We start from the raw sequence: 22,189 nt of genomic DNA, 5'->3' as shown, positions 1-22,189 counted from the left end.
GGCGGGGCACCAAATCTGGGTGAGAACAGGTGGTTTCACCGGTGGTTTCTCACAATATATATATATATATATATATATATATATATATTGTCGCGATCCCGTCTGTGGAATGTATCCCAGCACGGAATACGGACGTTAATGTCCGGGCTTCAAGTAGTCCACGGAGTGAACAAAAGAGAACTCAATAAACACAATTGTGTTTTAATCGGCCTTCTAGGGGTAAGGCACGATTATTTATTGGCTCGATCACAAAACCATAAAAGGTAACAGGATGGAATACTGCACAAAGCCTGCAGGAACGGTCGGCACCAGGAGCTCCAACCAGGACGCAGGTAATATCTCTCGCGGTTCCAATCGACGACCTCCGGGACTCGGAGGGTAACAGGATGGAATACCGCACAAGGCCGGCAGGAACGGTCGGCCAGTAGCTCCAACACGAAGCCGGGAATCACTCGTTCTCTTCTGGAGTTCCTCGCTCGTAAAATACAGAACGGTATTCGACCAGCCCAACTCGGCTGTCCGGAGGCTTCAAGGAAAACCCTTATGATATTTCCCACTCGGAGCCTTCGAGCCGTGTGCGTCGCCTAAGATGGCGACCGCGCTCTCTCACCCCTCCACCAATCACGTGCCGAATTCCCCCCCGATCGCGTGAGGCTCCAAGGATGCCACGTCACGCGGTGGGCGGGGCACCAAATCGGTCGTGAGAACAGGTGGTTTCACCGGTGGTTTCTCACAGTCCTCCCCCCCTAAGTAAAAACCCCGTCGAATAGACGGCGTTTTTTAAAAACCAGTATTTGTAGTAGGTGCAAATCACATGGCAAGATGATGGCGGTAATCGCTAACAGGCAATTAACGCCATTAACAAGTATTAACACTTATTAACAACAATAACGCAACAACGCCACAATACAACGCAACGCAATAGCGCAACAATAACGCAATTATTAACGCACAGGCCATTAACAGGCATTAACAGGTTAACAATGAACCAGTTTGGTTTTTTTTTCCACACACAATAGTTAACACCATACACCACATTAATATCTACCCTACAAGAGTTACACTTCACACAAGCACAATAGAGAGGCAAGGGGGCCAAACTCAAGTTGGGGGAAGCGTTGACAGGAAGGGAACGGGCCGAGACCTAGAGCGGCGGGTACTCCTCCGGTGTCGAGAACAACAGTCATATGCGTAATGACCCCTTTCACCGCACTGGTAACATCGATCGTTCGGGTCGAAAGGCCTGCGGACCAAAGGGCGTCTGAAACGAGGCCGCCGCGACATGCCATTCGACATCTCGACGCCCACACGCGATCCGCAAATTAACCTTCCATCAAGGGCTCTGACCGAATCTTCAGCATCTCGTGGCTCTTCAAACTCAACAACTGCAAATCCAGGTGGGTTTCGAGCCACCCATACGTTGCGGAGTGGTCCGTAATGTTCGAAGACCCTCCCTAGCTCGGCCTTCGCTGCTCCATTGCCCAGGTTTCCCACATATACCTTAGCATTAGCGTTCCTGCTGAATCGCGACATGGCGGGAGCGGTCCCTGAGGAGCACGGCACCTGAGGGTGGCTGGACGGGAGGCTCGGGTGGACTTCAGCTGACGCAACGTCACCGTCGGGAACTGGAGTCGAGGCGCTAGGCTCCTCGGGCCAGAGTAAAGATATGTCTGACTCCGCCACTCTCTCCGCCTGTTTACTCTGGGATCTAGTGACCCCCCCACAGGTCAGAGTCAATGACTCCTCCCTGGCCATGGCATCATTGCCAATCAGCAAGGAGACCCCGGGTATCGGGTAGTAGGGTACCACCACACAGGTCACTGGACCCTTAAAAATGTCACTCCGGACCTCGAGGAGGGCAAGGGGATACCGGCCAAGAACCCGGTCAATGCCCCGAAGGAGGGTATACTCGCCGGTATAACGCATCTGAGAGGCCGGAACTACCCCCGCCCGGAGAACACACCGTGTCGCCCCAGTATCCCGAAGGTATTGGGCCTCAAACTTCAGCATCGAATCAGGGCCACCCACTAAGGCTGTCCCTGAATAATCCTGGTACAGTGGATGAATGGAATTAGCCTCGGTGGCAGTGACCTCGGTCACCGATGCCACCGTCGTGTGCGAGGGCCCGGCGGATGAGCTCCACTGATCTCCCTCCGACTTAACAGGAGGGTTGCCTCGGTAGGCCGGACTAGCGGGATTAGAGAAGCAGCGGTTTTCACCGTGCCCCACGCGTTTGCAGAAATCGCACCAGGGCCCTGCCCTGGTCTGCGGCTCGCGACCGCCACCAGTGGAGGGCATCGGAGAACCCCTCCCCTCGATCCAGCCGCCGGGCAGACGGGGGGCGGTCTTGATCGCAGACTCCTCCGTCTTACGACGCGACTGCGTGACTTGCAGCATTTTGCACGCCAAAACATGTTTATCAATAAGGTTGACGCAGTCTGCCAAGGAAGCAGTGTCTTTGTCGACAAGAAACAATGCTAAGTCAGGCGGAAGCTGTTGATCGATACGGTAACGCACCAGGAGTTCCGCCACCGCTTGAGGTAACTCAACCTTGCTCCCCTTGAACCATCTCTGCAGCTGTTCCAACAAGGCCCGCGAATGTTCCTCATAGGTTTGACTGGACTCACGAGTCCAGCTGAAAAAATTTCTCCTATAAATACATGCGGACACCGCATAGGCGTTCAAAATCTCGGCCTTCAATGCCCTGTATCTGTTTGCGTCCTCGGTTGCCATCCTCGCATATACCTCCCTCGCCTTCTCAGATAGATGGCTCACAAGATGGCCGACCCACAAGCTCTCATCAATGCCACCGGCAGCCAACAACTTCTCCGCCATCTCCAGATACGCTTCTGGCTTCGTGTCTCCCGTCCAGTCCGGCAAACGAACATGAACAGTTTCCGGGACTCTTGCAGCAGACCCCTCTGCCCGCAGTCGTTCAGTCAACATTCGCAACTCATGCTCTCTGACGCGTTCAGCTTCTGCTGCCGCATGCTCTCTCTCTGCTGCTGTCTCTGCTGCCGCATGCTCTCTCTCTGCTGCTGCACGCTCTCTCTCTGCTGCTGCCGCACGCTCTGCCTCTGCCCTGTCATTCTCCCTGTTATACATGTCAAGTTGTTGAACCGGAGTCAGCCCGGTCCAGAAGGGCGAACGCATGCATTTAGTCATGATGGGATCGCTTCCTAACATCTCGGGTTGAGTGACCGGGTCAAGGCTGCTTGCGTCGCTCACCTCGCCACCCACGTGACTGTCAACATGATCAGGTTGAACTCTCACTTCCCTGGTCGACATAGCTTGGCTACGAGTTATCATACGACCAGGCACAAAACACAACCTCAAACACAACGCTCAAACACAACGCTCTGTTGGGGAAATACGACACAAACTACGCAATATCACCCGCACATCAAATTGCCAATGAGAAAAATACCACGTACAAATACTGACGTTTTTTTTTTTTTTTTTTTCGGTTGTTTGGAGGGATCCGAGGCTATTCGCTTATCCTTTGTCGGTTGTTTGGAGGGATCCGAGGCTATTCACTTCTCTGCCCAAGACAGCGTCCTACGGCGAGAAAGTTCCTCCGAGACGGCGTCCGCTGGTGAGAAGGCGATGAACAGATGCCAGAAGATGTCGTCCACTGCAGAATTCCCGTCTCAATCGAATGGCTCTTACTTGAATGATCCTAGGACGAGCAACCCATTTGTCGCGATCCCGTCTGTGGAATGTATCCCAGCACGGAATACGGACGTTAATGTCCGGGCTTCAAGTAGTCCACGGAGTGAACAAAAGAGAACTCAATAAACACAATTGTGTTTTAATCGGCCTTCTAGGGGTAAGGCACGATTATTTATTGGCTCGATCACAAAACCATAAAAGGTAACAGGATGGAATACTGCACAAAGCCTGCAGGAACGGTCGGCACCAGGAGCTCCAACCAGGACGCAGGTAATATCTCTCGCGGTTCCAATCGACGACCTCCGGGACTCGGAGGGTAACAGGATGGAATACCGCACAAGGCCGGCAGGAACGGTCGGCCAGTAGCTCCAACACGAAGCCGGGAATCACTCGTTCTCTTCTGGAGTTCCTCGCTCGTAAAATACAGAACGGTATTCGACCAGCCCAACTCGGCTGTCCGGAGGCTTCAAGGAAAACCCTTATGATATTTCCCACTCGGAGCCTTCGAGCCGTGTGCGTCGCCTAAGATGGCGACCGCGCTCTCTCACCCCTCCACCAATCACGTGCCGAATTCCCCCCCGATCGCGTGAGGCTCCAAGGATGCCACGTCACGCGGTGGGCGGGGCACCAAATCGGTCGTGAGAACAGGTGGTTTCACCGGTGGTTTCTCACAATATATATATATATATATATATATATATATATATATATATATATATATATATATAAATGACTCCATGGTAAGATCTCCAACCTTTAATTGAACAAACAATGACTCAACGTTTCGATTAACAACATGTGAAGCCACACGCCTCCGTTAATCTTCCTCAAGAGTGATAAAAATAAAATCATCTCAACATCCCCTTACATGCACAGTGGGCGGGGTATATGCAAAGTGGGGTGGGCAATGCTGGACAGCCAATTAAACCGTATCACACCGCTCTCGTGAACGGAGACGTTACCGACCAAATTAAAAAATCAACCGCATATTAACAGCTCAAAATAATCCTGTAAGCAATGCTGGATTATAAGGCAAGTGTTGAGAAAATCCGGAACAATCATTACATTTAATCAAAAGTTAAACTTGCAAACAATTAAATTGTAAATTAAATTAAAACTGTAAATATATTAAAGCCAAAATTTTTTAAGACAAAATAAAATTGTCACATTATCAAGATCATCACATGTGGCCCTATGCGGTAAAGGTGAATGCGGGAAGGAGGTTGGTTTATCACTCTTGAGGAAGATTAACGGAGGCGTGTGGCTTCACATGTTGTTAATCGAAACGTTGAGTCATTGTTTGTTCAATTAAAGGTTGGAGATCTTACCATGGAGTCATTTGGATATACTCCCAACCGCAAATCTTTGCTTGTATATATATATATATATATATATATATATATATATATAGATATATATATACACACACGAGGGCTAGTCAACAAGTAACCTTAAATGGCGATATAAATTTGAGAATGTAATGTGTGTAGTTGTAGATGACGTATGTTATATCTATGGGTAAGAGTCATGTTTTGCCTGTTTTACATCTGGCAACATTGAGCGTATGACGTCAGTAGAGCAGTTCCAAGATGCCGGCTCCCTTAGAAGTATGCACCAGGGAGGAGCAACGTTCTGTCATCCGTTTCTTGGGAAGTTAGGGTGTGAATCCCAATGAAATCCATCGCAGAATGAAGATGCAATATGGTGACGCATGTTTATCTCTGCAGCAGGTGTACGACTGGGACAGGAAGTTTAAAAGTGGAGTGTCCAGTGTGGCAGATGCTGCTCGCTCGGGCCGGCCTCACACAGCCGACACACCAGAAATGGTTGCAGGAGTTGAGTGCGTGCTAAGGGGAAACCGTTGCATTACGCCACATGAAGTGGTCTCCAAATTGAACATTAGCCATGGTTCAGCACATCATGTCATTCACAACATACGGGGGTTCTGAAAAGTGTCTGCGAGGTGGGTCCCCTGACAACTCACACCCGAAATGAAAGATCGGTGAGTGGACGCATGTGAAGAACTTCTGCCACGTTATGAAACTGAAGGCGACGCTTTCTTGCAGTGCGTAGCGACTGGGGATGAAAGCTGGGTCCACTACATTCAGCCAGAAACGAAGAGGGCAAGCAAAGAGTGGTGCCATTCAACTTCAACGAAGCCCAAAAATTTCCGCACACAGCTGTCCGCTGGAAAAGTGATGCTGACGCTCTTCTGGGATACCCAAGGCCCACTTGTAGAGTATTACATGCCCAGAGGGACCACAGTCACCAGTGCATCATACTGCGACCTTAAAAATAATCTGAAACCAGCAATCAGATCAAAACTCCATGGACTACTCACTACTGGTGTTTTGCTGCAGCATGACAATGCTAGGCCTCATACTGCCCACGCTATAGCTGCGACAATCGAGAACCTGCATTTTGATGGTCTTCCTCATCCACCCTACTCGCCAGACCTCGCCCCTTCGGATTACCACATCATTGGGCCACTTAAAGAGGTGCTTGGTGGAACCACTTTCCGATCTGATGAAGAGGTCCAAGAGGCGGTTCACGAATGGCTACACAAGAAGCCAAAATATTTTTCATGAGGAATCCAGGCCTTAGTAAAGCACTGGAAGAAGTGCATTGAACGCAATTAAGATTACTTTGAAAAATAACACAGGTGTTAAACACATACACGCAATGAAGGAGTTGTGAAAAATATTTTAAGGTTACTTATTGAGTTCCCCTTGTGTGTGTGTGTGTGTGTGTGTGTGTGTGTGTGTGTGTGTGTGTGTGTGTGTGTGTATGTGTGTGTGTATGTGTGTGTGTGTATGTATGTATGTATATATATATATATATATATATATATATATATATATATATATATATTGTTACAGATACGACTTTGATGGTATGGTGGGCCGAGCGGGATGGCCGCCGTATCCGTACAAGTTACCCGATTGTGCCCGAATGTTAACTAATCGCGCTACGCTGGCTCAATAGGAAAGAGAAGACACCCGGCTGGGTTACAATCACACAATACGACACCAGGGGTTCAGTTCTCAAGACCTCCGGAGGAGGTTATATTAAGGCGGAAAAGGTTAGATTACAGGGACAAGAGGGAAACATAGGAAGGTGGGCACTTAGACACAACCTTATATTAACCCTAGACAGACCACAGATAAACGGGACAACGCTGACTCACACGGGATTTGATGGCGAGGAAAGCGGCAGTCGATGGCTCAGGTGCACCTGGCTCAGGGACAGAATCACGTACGGTGGTGTCCAGCAGATGCGGGGAGGTCGCTCAGCGCTCGTGGGTCGCGACTTTGGTGGAGATGCCGGGGAGGTCGCTCAGCGCTCGGGAGGGTGGCGTCTTGTCCTTCCAAGCTCGGGGCGCATCTGACGTCACGTCCGGCGCGGGGCCGCGTATATCCGGCGGGGAGTCACGCCCTCGCTCGTTAGCTCCGCCCCATATGGCATCGGCCCATGGCTTCTCATTGGGTGCGGGGGTTACCGGCTCCGCCCTTGACGAGGGGCCGACAGGGAGCCCCCTTCTGGGTAACCCCGTCGAGCACATGTTCAATGGCGGCCAACCGAGCCGGAGTGAGGACGCAAAGCCGCTGTTGTTGTGGTTGTTGTTGGAGCTTGAGATGATGGGAAGAGATGCGGGGAGGTATGGGAAGGTCCTAAACTCCTACTGGTGCCATATCATCACATTCTGGTGCAACGAAGAGTCATAATTAATGGAAACAAGTCCTTAACTGACATAGATTAAGAATAACTAGCAAGATGTCCTATAATTGTCTACGTGTGGTGCGGGGGACCTGGGCACGACATTTAATGGGGGGATGAAGGGGAAGATCGGCTCTAATGGGTGTTGTTTACAGACAATGGGACTAGGGAATGGGGTAAGGGAGAGTTGGGGAGTATCGGAGAAAATAGGGGAATATTTACAAGCGGATATGGAGGCCAAATTCCATATTCGCAACATTGCACCCTTCTCTACCCTCGGGGCGTCCCGACCCGATAAATTTTTACCTACTTTAGTGTGGCACGCAATGTAGTTCCCTCTACTATTAACTCTACCCTGAGTGCGACAGTTTTATAGATATTCACAACTGAGTAAATATGTCCCCCTGCGACGTTGCACCCTTCTCCTCTCAGAAACACACCCACAGGATAACCGAATCCGGAAAGAATCCTCAAACTAAACATACAGCCGGTAGGGAGCATTATTTACAAGACTACGCTGATATCTACACTACGATCCAGGACCTGTCTTTGGAGGAACACATGCAGATGTTATGCATAGAGAGAGCGCGCTTGCCAACATCGATACACCAACCCACGAGTGCTCTGTGGCCGACGGCCTTTAATAACGTGCAGAGCACCCTTTCCGAGCATCAACAGCACCACCCCACCACCAATCGGTGCAGTCACCATTGTTCATTGGAATAAAAATAACTTCAACAACCCCTAACCCTGCAGGTGTCTCTTGCTCTTCTTGTGGTGCACTTGGTGGTGTTAACTATTAGTGGTTCACCTGTATGGCATAGGTGCCACGTTGATCCATAGGTCCATCCCCGGGTGGTGCTTGGCCGCAAACGAACTGCGGTCCATTGTGGGTGGCCACAAACATTGCGGTCCATATGGTGTACCGATCCAGGCAGCGAACAGCGAAAGTGCAGGCCCACAACTGCGTCGCCAGCACCTCTCTCTCCTCTCTCTCTACCCCAAAGCCAGATCCTCGGAGGTGGGAGACAACAGAAGAAACAAGTGAGTAAGGTGGTAAGGGCGCAAAAGTGCACGCAATACAAGATGATGCACACTGGGGGCACATGGGAACCAGGTGAGACAGGTACGTTCCTACCGTACGCCCCCCCCACCAGGTAACCTACATGGCCCCTCCCTTACCCCTTACTGTATCAACAAAACACAACACTACCCATAAACATCTACTTTACAAATCCACAAACATCCCTACTGTCTTCCCCGTTCCTCCCATATACCAAATTCGTCTTCTCTCCCTCCTAACCAATCAAATTTGCCATTTTCAACTCTCATCAAAATTTGCCATCTCCAACTGAACATCAAAATTTGCCATCACCAATTCATCATCAGTCCCTCCTAGGGAGGGAGAGATGGAATCACCCCAATGTCTCATCCACGTCGTGATGCGTCTCACAAATCCTCACAGCAATTCTCATTTCTGCAACACAACCAAAGAAAACACAGGTGTGGAGTCATCATCATCACCACAGGTAAGTGGCTGCGTATGGTGCGACAGGTTCTTCAATCCTAACTATCTCCTAAATGACTTTAACAACTTTACACTACCCGGGGTCTCTCTCCGGCCAAACCATTGGCCCTCTTACACTATGGGTTCTAAAAACCAATTCCCATTGGCCAAACTGTGGTGCTCTTCAATTTGGGGTCTCACTCCCCCGCTTCATCTCCCGGTGCCCTCGTACAATTTCTGGGCTGCGGCGTGTACCTCTCCCAGTGGGTCTACCCACCTGCACACCTCCACCACTGCAGTTGCCTCCGAGCTTACCTGCTCCTCACCCTAACCTAACTACCTGGGGAAGGCCCTCTGGCTCTCTCCCCACTCCGTGCCCTCTCTGGCACTGGGCTGCCCGATCCACACCCGGGATCCTCAGGCACCCACTCACAACTACCGGCTCCCAGAGCCCACCTGCGGCCTCACCTGGCCGACATCCTCACAGTGGTGGAGTGCCCAACCAACTACACACACTAACAGGCTACACGCCCAGCCATTTCCACAACACTAATGCACCCATTCACAACACCATTCTGCAACCGCACCACAAATGCCAATATCCAACCACAATTTACCTGCACCCTCTACCTAACACTTACACTACCCGCCCCGGGTACTCGTGAAAGGGGTCCACTCTTCCCCCATCCACACCTTCGCACCATGCACACCACTCCGTACCACTCACTCCAACTCTCTCCACACACCTGTACCTGCACACCTGTGCTCTCACACCTGGTGCCACCTGCACCCTTCTCTCCCCAAGCGCATTCGCGCTGATCCACACACTCACTACTCATACACTGCTCCACACACCTGTCCAGTTGCACACCTGTGCAATCACACCTGTTCAATTCTCACAAACACGGCATCATCTCAGCTGACTACTCCCCTCTGAAACTTGCGCTTCCCAGTCGTCCCTTTAAACTATTGCGCTCCCACGTCATTATCATCCACACTAATCTACCTGCGTCCCCACTACAGGTATCAGTCACTAACTAAACTTAACGTCACCTAAGGTCATCTTCGCTAGATCCCTACACACCATATCCTAACCCACCCGGGCTAGTTTTCACTGCCATACACCCCATAAACTATTGCTCCTTTGCCCCCACTGGGAAGGATGGTGGATTTGCCATCCCACCACATCGGGGGTCTCTCACTACCAATTTCGCACATCAAATTTCAACAAATCAAAAATTTGCCAATCATCTGCCAATCACTGTACCATTACCAATCATCACTCTGCCAATCCTTTGCCAATCATCAAATTTCGCCTTTTTCTAATTTCGGGGCCAAAACACTAACCTCATCACCCAGTCTACTCACTACTGCCTCTCGGTGCGCCAATTCCCGTCCAAAGCCCGGCTTCGTAAAGCCAAGCAATGGATGCTGGTTGTTTTGTGCCAGCGGCTGAATGCGTCCGGCACTCGGTGCAGGGACGGGGGCTTACCCGGGCCGAGATCCCACGCACCACCTCGGCGTGGAGCCATCCAATGCCCCGATCTCGACCTGCCGGCACGTCTCACCACAAAGTGGTCGCCATGACGACCCTTTCTATCGGGCTGCCAGCTCCGCCTAGTGGAGCCTGGACGCGGCCGTTCAAAGCGAGGCCCAGCACGCACCGAGGGCCCGACTCGGCTATAAGTCGTTCTAAACTCTATCCCGTCTAACGTCGATGCTTCACCTGGACGCTTACACCCCGCAGCCCGTCCCTTGCTCACACATCCAGCCGTTTCCATGCTCCTCGTACCTTTCCTTACACACCCAGGTACACTCATTCCACTCACAGCCTTGGTCACACACCTGACCACCGAACACTTTGGCACACATTCGTCGCTCGCACACCTCACCAATACACCTCTTCGCGCCCCCTCCTCTGTGACAATCACAGGTGTGCTCTCATTCGCACACCCAACCACGTGCCTCACCACCAACTCCAGCGTGCATTCCCACTCACGCTCTACCATTCCAGGTGTGCATCCTTCCATCCCAGGTGTACATCCTCGCTCACCTGTCACAACTAACTCACGCTCCATGTCACTCTCACTACTTCCACCTCCATTCCTGACAGCGCACTCACCCTTACTCTTGACAGCGCACTCTTTCCTCGTGCACCTGTCCGTCACACACCTTTCTCGCGCACACTCTCCCGTTACACCCTCTGTAACACTCACCACAGGTGGACACTCTTCCTTACTTCTGACAGCGCACTCTTTCCTCATGCACCTGTCCGTCACACACCTTTCTCGCGCACACTCTCCCGTCACACCCTCTGTAACACTCACCACACCACGCTTCCATGTGCTCCCTCGCACACACGCAACGACCGACTCACTCTCGCCAGCACCCTCACTCCTTGGCACGCACTTTTTCCTCACACACCCCAGAGTCTGACTTTCTCGCACACCTCCTCTTTCGCACACCAGACCTGTCGCACACTTCACCCACGGCCTCTCACGAACACCCGGGTCTATCTCGACCCCCAAGCTCCTTAAATCCCCTGGCGCATCATACGCACGACCATATTGGTCACCACTTACACCGGGTCCTCTTCCTCTTCGCTTCTGCTCCATCACCTGCGAATCCCTCATCCGGTTAATGAGCACATCATCACGATCCAAACACAGACTTTGGACCAATTCTTTTATCTCCTCTTTTATCTCTTTCTTATCCCCTCTCCGTCGCTTCTTAATTTCGCTCATCCCTTCTTCCACTTCTTCTAATTTGTGCTTCACCTCTTTTATTCCCCGGTACGTCTCCTCAAGCTCATCCTCTAAGGCTACCTTGACCGTTTCCAGGTGCGTCCTCACCTGCCGGTCCTTCGTCTCCATTACCTCTATCACCTCGTCCAACCTCGTTGTCAGTCCCTCACGTACCATCTGACATTCCCTCTTTGTCGCTATTAAGTCGTTTTTTATGTCGTTTTGTGTCGCTTTTAAACCTCCTAATACCGCAGTGTTCCTTTGCACCTGCTCCACTAACTCCGTCTGTCCCACAGTCAGCTGCTCCACCTCCTGCGTCAGGTCCTCTATGCCCCCTTGTAACTTTACAGTCCCCTTTCTCACCTCCTTTTCCATGTGCTCCTCACAGTGCCTCACCTCCTCGCGCACTCCTCCGACCTCCTCACTCACTCCTCTTCTGATCTCCTCTCCCATCACTTGCATCTCCTGCCCAGATGCCACCCTCATCTGCTCCATTTCCTCCCTGTGAGCATCCAGTTTGGTTTCTACCCCCATTCTGACCCCCTCTATCTGCTGCCCCATTTGGTTAACTTCCCTTTCCGCTTGGTCCCTCATGTCCCTCAATTTGCCTTCCATGGTGTTTTCTAACCCCTCTAACCCTTTTTGCATCCCTTCCATTTGATTCTCTTGAGCGGCCATTCTGTTTTCTACCCCCGTTAACCCCTCCTGTATTTCCCCTAATCTATCGTCTAATTTCCCAAATTTCATGTCTAATCCCTTAAAATTATTGTCTAATTTCCCAAATTTCTTGTCTAACCCCTCACCAGTACCCCTCGCTTCGTCCCTCATTACCCCCATTTGCTCACTCCGAGCCCTCGCTTCGTCCCTCATTACCCCCATTTGGCCCTCCAATCGCTCACCCTGAGCATCCATCCGGTTCCCCATTTGTCCCATTTTGGCTTCTAGCCTGTCCATAAGGGCCCCCATTTGCAGGAGGAAAAGGTTCGGATCCACCAGGGGCGCTGTCACGGTCGCCGGCGCGGTGACCAGCGAGGCGCCATTTTGCGCGCCTGCTACCCTCGCTGTTTCGCTCTCCTCACGTCCCTCATTTTGGTCCTGGATCGACCCTACCTCACTCTCCCCTACCGGACCCCAGTCGTCTTGATCCGCCATAGCGCGACTTTCAAAATTCGGGTTTTTATTATTATTTTTTTTTTTTTGTAAAACACAATCAAATTTCGCTGTTATAATTTCGAGCGCGTAAACGCGCTCCGGGTCCAATCTCACTCCTCGACACCAATTGTTACAGATACGACTTTGATGGTATGGTGGGCCGAGCGGGATGGCCGCCGTATCCGTACAAGTTACCCGATTGTGCCCGAATGTTAACTAATCGCGCTACGCTGGCTCAATAGGAAAGAGAAGACACCCGGCTGGGTTACAATCACACAATACGACACCAGGGGTTCAGTTCTCAAGACCTCCGGAGGAGGTTATATTAAGGCGGAAAAGGTTAGATTACAGGGACAAGAGGGAAACATAGGAAGGTGGGCACTTAGACACAACCTTATATTAACCCTAGACAGACCACAGATAAACGGGACAACGCTGACTCACACGGGATTTGATGGCGAGGAAAGCGGCAGTCGATGGCTCAGGTGCACCTGGCTCAGGGACAGAATCACGTACGGTGGTGTCCAGCAGATGCGGGGAGGTCGCTCAGCGCTCGTGGGTCGCGACTTTGGTGGAGATGCCGGGGAGGTCGCTCAGCGCTCGGGAGGGTGGCGTCTTGTCCTTCCAAGCTCGGGGCGCATCTGACGTCACGTCCGGCGCGGGGGCCGCGTATATCCGGCGGGGAGTCACGCCCTCGCTCGTTAGCTCCGCCCCATATGGCATCGGCCCATGGCTTCTCATTGGGTGCGGGGGTTACCGGCTCCGCCCTTGACGAGGGGCCGACAGGGAGCCCCCTTCTGGGTAACCCCGTCGAGCACATGTTCAATGGCGGCCAACCGAGCCGGAGTGAGGACGCAAAGCCGCTGTTGTTGTGGTTGTTGTTGGAGCTTGAGATGATGGGAAGAGATGCGGGGAGGTATGGGAAGGTCCTAAACTCCTACTGGTGCCATATCATCACATTCTGGTGCAACGAAGAGTCATAATTAATGGAAACAAGTCCTTAACTGACATAGATTAAGAATAACTAGCAAGATGTCCTATAATTGTCTACGTGTGGTGCGGGGGACCTGGGCACGACATTTAATGGGGGGATGAAGGGGAAGATCGGCTCTAATGGGTGTTGTTTACAGACAATGGGACTAGGGAATGGGGTAAGGGAGAGTTGGGGAGTATCGGAGAAAATAGGGGAATATTTACAAGCGGATATGGAGGCCAAATTCCATATTCGCAACAATATATATATATATATATATATATATATATATATGTATATATATATATATATATATATATATAAATAAATAAATAAATATATATATATATATATATATATATATGTATATATATATATATATATATATATATATAAATAAATAAATATATATATATATATATATATATATATATATATATATATATATACATATATATATATATATATATATATATATATATATATATATATATTGTATATATATATATATATATATATCTATACACACCTATATATACAGTCACGTGAAAAAGTAAGTACACCCCATGTAAAGTTTTGACTTTTTCAACATATTTCAACATACAGCTATGTGATCTGATCTTCATTTCAACAATATTGATAGATAAAGGTGATATAATAAAACAAATATCATGAAACATTTACATTTTGTAGTCCATTGTATAATTTAAATAAACCTAAATGCAAATTTCGCATGTGGAAAAAGTAAGTACACCCTTGGCTCTCACAGGTGGTATTGCCCCCTTTGTCAGAAACAACCTCAAGTAAGCGTGTCTTATAAGTTATAACTGTCTACCAGTCTCTGACATCGACTGGGAGAAATTTTTGCCCACTCCTCGATGCAGAATTATTTCAGCTGTGCGATGTTTGAGGGGTTTCTTGCATGCACAGCTCGTTTCAAATCCCCTCACAACATCTCGATGGGATTTAGATCCAGGCTTTGACTTGGCCATTCCAGAACTCTCCATTTCTTTCTTTTCAGCCATTCCTTGGTGGATTTACTGGTATGTTTAGGTTCATTGTCATGTTGCAAGGTCCACCTTCGGTTGAGCTTAAACTTGCCGACAGATGGCCTCACATTATCCTCAAGCACCCTCTGGTACAATGAAGAATTCATAGTGGATTCTATGATGGTGAGCTGCCCATGCCCTGATGCAGCAAAGCTGCCCCAAACCATAATATTTCCACCACCATGCTTTACAGTTGGTATCAGGTTCTTGTGGTCAAATGCTGTCTTTGGTTTTCGCCAAACATGTCTTCTGGTACTGTGGCCCAATAGCTCTACCTTTGACTCATCTGTCCAGAGCACATTGTTCCAGAAGTGTTGGTCTTTGCCGAGGTGTTCATTGGCAAACTTTAGTCTTGCCCTGATGTTCTTTCTGGACAGCAAAGGTTTCCTCCTGGCACACCTCCCATGTAGATCAAATTTGTGCAGCCTCTTTCTAATGGTAGGACTCGTGCACTTTGAAATCAACAGAGGCAAGAGCTACCTGTAGGTCCCGTGATGACATTCTGGGGTTCTTAGAGACTTCTTTCAGCATCTTGCGGTCTGCTCTCGGGCTGAACTTGTTGGGGCGGCCTGGCCTGAACATGTTGGCAGTTGTTTGGAATCTTCTCCACTTGTAGATGATCTTCCGGACAGTCGAATTATTGATTTCAAATTGTTTGGAGATCTTTTTAAATCCGTTCCCAGACTCGTAGGCATCTATAACCTTCTTTCTGAAAGCCTCAGAGAGCTCTTTTGATCTAGGCATGGTGACGCCGCACACTTCAACAACAAAGAGCAAACCAAACTAAATGTCTGAGGTTTAAATAAGACAGGTTCCTCCAAGATCCTCTCTAACGATGTTCTAATCATTTGCACCTGAGCTGGTGCACCTGATTCTAATTTTAGGTATTTGAAGTAGTGATAAATGTAGGTGTGTACTTACTTTTTCCACATGCGAAATTTGCATTTGTTTATTTAAATTATACTATGGACGACAAAATGTAAATGTTTCATGATATTTGTTATATTGTATACACAAAGAATTAAGTTAAGCACCCCTACACAACGAATTAAGGTAAGCACCCCCTAATATATATTCTTTGTGTATATGTATACATTGGCATATATTCTAAGGTATGTGAGATCAAATAATGATTGGTATGACATTAGCAATTATCCATTGATGAAATTGAGTGATCAAAGTGAAAAAAAGTGATTGGTTGAGTCAGTGATCCGATCACGTGGGTCCTACACACGTTATTGACGCAAAGATCGCTAGAGGTCTTCTCAGAACAATGACTGTACGTTAGAAAACATAAACGACATCCACACTGTCCGTGATGGACCTATAGCTCCATACTTAAATTGAGGTGAAAATATGCCTAAAATTCCAAAAAATTTCACCTTAAATTATTCAGAATAAAATATTGAAAACGGCATGATTGTTATGTTTTTATGTGACCATAATATCACTTCTCCAGAAAATATAGCAATATCATGGGTATATTACACTGTTTTGACGACAACAAACTTGTAATGTGCGAGGTTGTAAAAAAACGGGGGGGGTGCTTAACTTAATTCTTTGTGTATATTACCTTTATCTATCAATATTGTTGAAATGAAGATCAGATCACATAGCTGTATGTTGAAATATGTTGAAAAAGTCAAAACTTTACATGGGGTGTACTTACTTTTTCATGTGACTGTATATATATATATATACAGTGCATTCAGAAAGTATTCAGACCCCTTCACTTTTTTCCCTTTTTGTTATGTTGCAGCCTTATGATGAAATCGTTTAAATTCATTTTTTTCCTCATCACTCTACACTCAATACCCCATAATGCCAAAGAGAAAACAGGATTTTAGAAAGTTTTGCAAATTTATTAAAAAGAAAAAACTGAAATATCACATTGCCATAAGTATTCATACCCTTTGCAATGACACTTGAAATTTAGCTCAGGTGCCTCCCATTTCTCTTGGTCATCTTTGAGATGTTTCTACACCTTGATTGGAGTCCACCTGTGGTACATTCAATTGATTGGACATGATTTGGAAAGGCACACACCTGTCTATATAAGGTCTCACAGCTGACAATGCATATCAAAGCAAAAACCAAGCCATGAGGTCGAAGGAACTGCCTGCAGAGCTCAGAGACAGGATTGTGTCGAGGCACAGAACTGGGGAAGCCTCCAAAAACATTTCTGTTGCATTGAAGGTTCCCAAGAGCACAGTGGTCTCCATAATTCTAAAATTGAAGAAATTTGGAACAACCAGGACTCTTCCTTGAGCTGGCCGCCCGGCCAAACTGAGCGATCGGTGGAGAAGGGCCTTGGTAAGAGAGGTGACCAAGAACCCGATAGTCACTCTGGCTGAGCTCCAGAGATCCTGTGTGGAGATGGGAGAAACTTCCAGAAGGACAACCATCACTGCAACACTCCACCGATCTGGGCTTTATGGCAGAGTGGCCAGACGGAAGCTTCTCCTCAGTGAAAAACACATGAAAGCCCACAGAATTTTGTTTCTCACAGCCTGAGAGTCCTTTAGGTGCTTTTTTGCAAACTTCAAGCGGGCTTTCATGTGTTTTTCAATGTCCTGAAACCCCTGAACTTCTTATAAATATTTTAAAGTATCTGGGCACATTTTCAAGTATCTGACTGTCTGTACCTGAGTAGCACTGGGTACCGCAGCTGGTGTGTGTGTGTGTGTGTGTGTGTGTGTGTGTGTGTGTGTGTGTGTAGTTGTGTTGGCTGTGTGTGTGTGTGTCTGTGTGTGTGTAGTTGTGTTGGGTTGAGTGTGTATGTGTGTGTGTGTGTGTGTGTGTGTGTGTGTGTGTGTGTGTGTGTGTGTGTATGTATGTATGTATGTATATATATATATATATACCTGTATGTGTCGATGTAATATATTTATATATATATAATATATATATACTTATAGGCCTATACAGGTGTATATATATATATATATATATATATATACTGTATATATAATATATATATATATATATTTATATATATATATATATATATATATATATATATATATATATATATATATATATATATATATATATATATATATATATATATATATATATCCCGACTTTAGTTACTCGACGTGTGCACGGGGAGTGGAGACGTTTTAGAGCACTGCTCGGGGTTTGTAGAGGCGCGCGGGAGAAACAAGTGTCAGTTTTGATGAATTGGCCGAAAGGAGAGCACCGGGTCCATAAAGAGGCCCGGATGGTGGGTGATGAATGGAGGTGCGGTGCGGGCACTCTGTGCGCAGGTCCCGCCGCTCCTCGCGGCTCTCCCGTTCTACACTCTCACACCCATGCGCGTGCTCTGCCCCGTGCACGGCTCCTCAGTTCGTCATCAATCCAAGGCGGGACGCGCTTTGTGAACTGAGCGTTGGGGAGAAAATTACGATCCGCTGTAGCCTCAGGAAATCCGTGGCCTGCGCTTGCGTGTTCTAACCCCATCCGATAACTCTCCATGTCGTGGAAATAGCTTCGTGATCCCCCTCCTCAACTTCACCCGGTACAAAAACATTCTTCACTTGTTTTCTGTGTCCATATCCGAATGAAAAGGAGACAGTTACTGAACGTTGTTGTTTTTATTGCTAATACTAGGGCATTGCCCGTACTATATCTATATCTAAAATTATATCCCCCCCCTCTATTTACATGAAATGGTTTGGTCCAAAGCGAACGGCTTGCGAGTGGTGACAATCCCCCCCCTCTATTTACATGCAATGGTTTGGTCCAAAGCGAACGGCTTCCGGAGTTTGGTAAAGAAATCGCCATCGCGTGCACAAACGCGCAGGAAAGCGAATGAATCGCAAATTCGGTTTTATTAGTTTTAAAACATAGTTTAACGCCAACATAGTTTGCAAACGTGAAATAAATGAATACGCTCTCAAATGTGCCATCCGAGGCAGAGTGTGTCCTCCACGTTCGGCACACGCGATCGTTCGCTGCTCTCTGATTGGTTGAATCGTTTTTTGGACATAGCTCGGTAAGTAATTGTCCGATTAATATGAAACCTTGAAAAGGCACATCCTCGGGTCCCCAGCAATATACCTGGCAAGTTAAAAGTATATCGGACCCGTGGTTGTCGAGAAACAGCGGTCACAGACAAACGTACAGACGTACAAACGTACAGACGTACAAACAGAGATTACTGGAATTATAGATAGATAAACAATCCTGCAGGCGATGGTCGACGAGCGGAATAGCGCACACGTCATGCACTTACCCTTGAGAGGTCTCGTCTTAGTTAAATTCCTGAACCGGATATAATCTATACAGTGGAGAATCTTGTGATTTGATGAACTCAAATTGTATTTTTTTTTTAAATGACCAACCGCGTCAGACATACATGGCGGCGGCCATCTTGGATTTTGACGTGGGTTGCACCCACACACCAAATTAGAATTCGGTCCTTCGCTTACGCACGCATGTTCGCACGCATGCATGGACACACGCGTCCGTCTGTGCGTGCGTGCGAACGTGCGTGCGTGCATGCGTGCGTAAGCGAAGGACCGAATTTTAATTTGGTGGGTGGGTGCAACCCACGTCAAAATCCAAGATGGCCGCCGCCATGTATGTCTGACGCCATGTATGTCTGAAATTTGTGAGCGGAATATCTTGAAAAATAAGCGAAGTACCAACTTCTAATATGGTGTGTGGGTGTATCTAGGCATAAGGAAGAACGCTGTTGAAAATTGGGTCGCCACGTCAAAATCCAAGATGGCCGCCGCCATGTATGTCTGAACCTTGTGAGCAGAATATCTTTAAAAATAAGCGAAGTACCAACTTCTAATCTGGGGTGTCTGTGTATCCAGGCATAAGGAAGAACGCTATTGAAAATTGGGTCGCCACGTAAAAATCCAAGATGGCCGCCACCATATATATGTCTGAACCTTGTGAGCGAAATATCTTAAAATAAACGAACTACTAACTTCTAATCTGGTGTGTGCGTGTATCTACGCATACGGCAGAATGCTATTGAAAATTGGGTCGCCACGTCAAAATCCAAGATGGCCGCCTTGCGTCTTCCACTTTGTCAACTCACATCACTTCAACGACGGGGGACCTAGGCGTAACGCTTGTTTTTTTTTTTAAATGACCAACTTTTTTGGTGGGTTTTGTTTTGTTCCCTTATACAGGCTAATCTCTCTTTTCCCATTCTCTCATGTGCACGATTATATGTTTAAAATTTCATGCAATGTATGGGGAATTATTAACGCAAGGTTTACAGAAACGTGCCCGTAATGCAGTTTGCAGTTCATGAACCAATCAATCATTGTTGTGGTGTCACAATGCCATCGGTGACGTCACAATGCCACCAATGCCATTACAAACCCAGTGGGATGGAGATTTGAACAGACAATCAATTTTTGAACCTACAATATACAGTTTGAAATATTTTAACAAAACTTGGTGGACAGGTTGTGTGTGACAAGGATGAATTGATTCGATTTTTGTGAAGATTCGAATCCGGATCCGGATATGAGAATGTTCTATATTTTAAGTGATTCTTCACCATTGAGTGATAGGGCCAAAAACAAGATATAACAGGATGTCTCAAAAAGTTGTAGATGACTTTAGACAAAACTTGGTGGACCGGTTGGTCAGGTGACAAGAACAATCCAATTAGAGTTTGGTTCGGATGTGGGTTCAGTTTTTACTCATCAGTGGATACAAAAGGTAAACTGTTCAATCTGGCGGAGGGATGCAACCTACCGAGTGCCCTTCTGGTTTAAAAGTGCATCTGCAACCCAGGTGAATTCAGGTGATGTATGCTCTCACTTATAAATTTCAACTTCGAGAAGTGCAAATTTACAAATTAAATAGTATCAAAATTTAAACTTCCGCAATGAACTAATATTGTCTGTAATGATATCATCTTAAAAATAAAAGTCCTTTTCTGTATGTCTGTCTGTCTCTCTGTGTATGTGAGACACCAATCACACCCAAAATACTGGGCCAATTGTCACCAAACTTGACACACAGACCAAATTGGACCTGTTGTTGAACATAGGCTACTTGTGTTTTTTATGACCATTGATAATGATGATATCGTAAAAAAAATTCAAAATGATTTTCTGCCACTTTGTGGGTGTGGCCTCGATGTCACCTGTTCCCAGTCCCTCCCAACGGCAAACCCAAGCCCCCCACCCTTAGTCAGGTTCCATATGTTCATATTTTAAGGTTTGTTCCAATTTCTTAAAGATTTGTAACCATTTTCATTTTTGAAAAGTTTGAGAGGATCTGAATCTCGAAACAAATGTTTCCATTTGATTTGAATTTTTTTTTTCAAATGAAATCAAATTGCAAATCAAAAGATTTCAAATCAAATAGAAACATTGATTTTCAGAGTCAGAGACTCAAGCTTTTCAAAAATGTAAATGGTTACAAATGTTCACAAAATCGGACAAAATTCCATATGGAACTTGACTACCTGTCCAGCTCGCACCTCTGATCCCAAAACAGTGAGACTTGTGTGAGAACTGCGCTGTCCTGTCGAGATCTCTCCGCTCTAAGGTAAGCTCCTTCCTTCTGTGTAAGTGCTGCTTCATCAGGATGAAGATTAATGGTTGTGGACATTAGAGAAAGGGAGAAGTCTCCTTTGGCATTCTCTGGGGGTAAAGGGGGGGGGGGGTGACTTTGTTCAAACATTTTCTGCAGTCAGTTCCCCCCTCTATCTACAACTTGGCCATGCTTTGTAGGTGGCATGAGGCCATTTTTGGATCATTTTATGAAGGTTTATCAGTGTGTGGTGGACGTCCCGGTGAGTGCGGTCACTCCAGGTGATGTTCTCCATCCTCGATCTCGGACGAGGTGGTGGTCATGGGGTGCAGTTTCTTCCCCGGTTCGGAAGTGTTGGATTTGTGTGAAAATTCCGTTGCTTGGTTGAGATGTTACTTTTGAAGGGGATTGTTGTAAATAATTTTTTTTTTCTGAGTGACTTCATTGTTGTTGTCTTTTTCTGAAGCTTAAAACGTAGTTTGACAGCAGGTGTATTGTCCTGCTCCCCATGCCCCCCCCTCCCTCCACCAGGCGACTGGCTCTCCCGCCCTCCAACCTGGTGGTTCTCCTGCCTCCCTGGCCTGGCGACTATCCTTGCCCCACCAGTTCTCTTGCCCCACCCCCTACCCTGGCGATTCCCCTGCCCCTTCTCAGTTTTTCCCCTGCCACCCCATCCCGGTGGTTCTCCTGACCCTCCGGCTCTCTGGCCCCCTTCTCAGTACCCTGAACTCTCCTGCCCCCTGACCCAGCGGCCCTCCGGCTCACCAGATCCCTTGCCCAGACCCACCGTGGCAGTTCCCTGCCCTCCTTCGCAGTCCCTCAAGCTCTCCTGCCTCCACCCGTCTGCTCTCCTGTCCCTCAC

Source organism: Myxine glutinosa, chromosome 10 (genome assembly GCF_964187855.1).
Source record: "Myxine glutinosa chromosome 10, kmMyxGlut1.1, whole genome shotgun sequence".
Taxonomy (NCBI): domain Eukaryota; kingdom Metazoa; phylum Chordata; class Myxini; order Myxiniformes; family Myxinidae; genus Myxine; species Myxine glutinosa.
Note: the sequence above shows the minus strand (reverse complement) of the source record.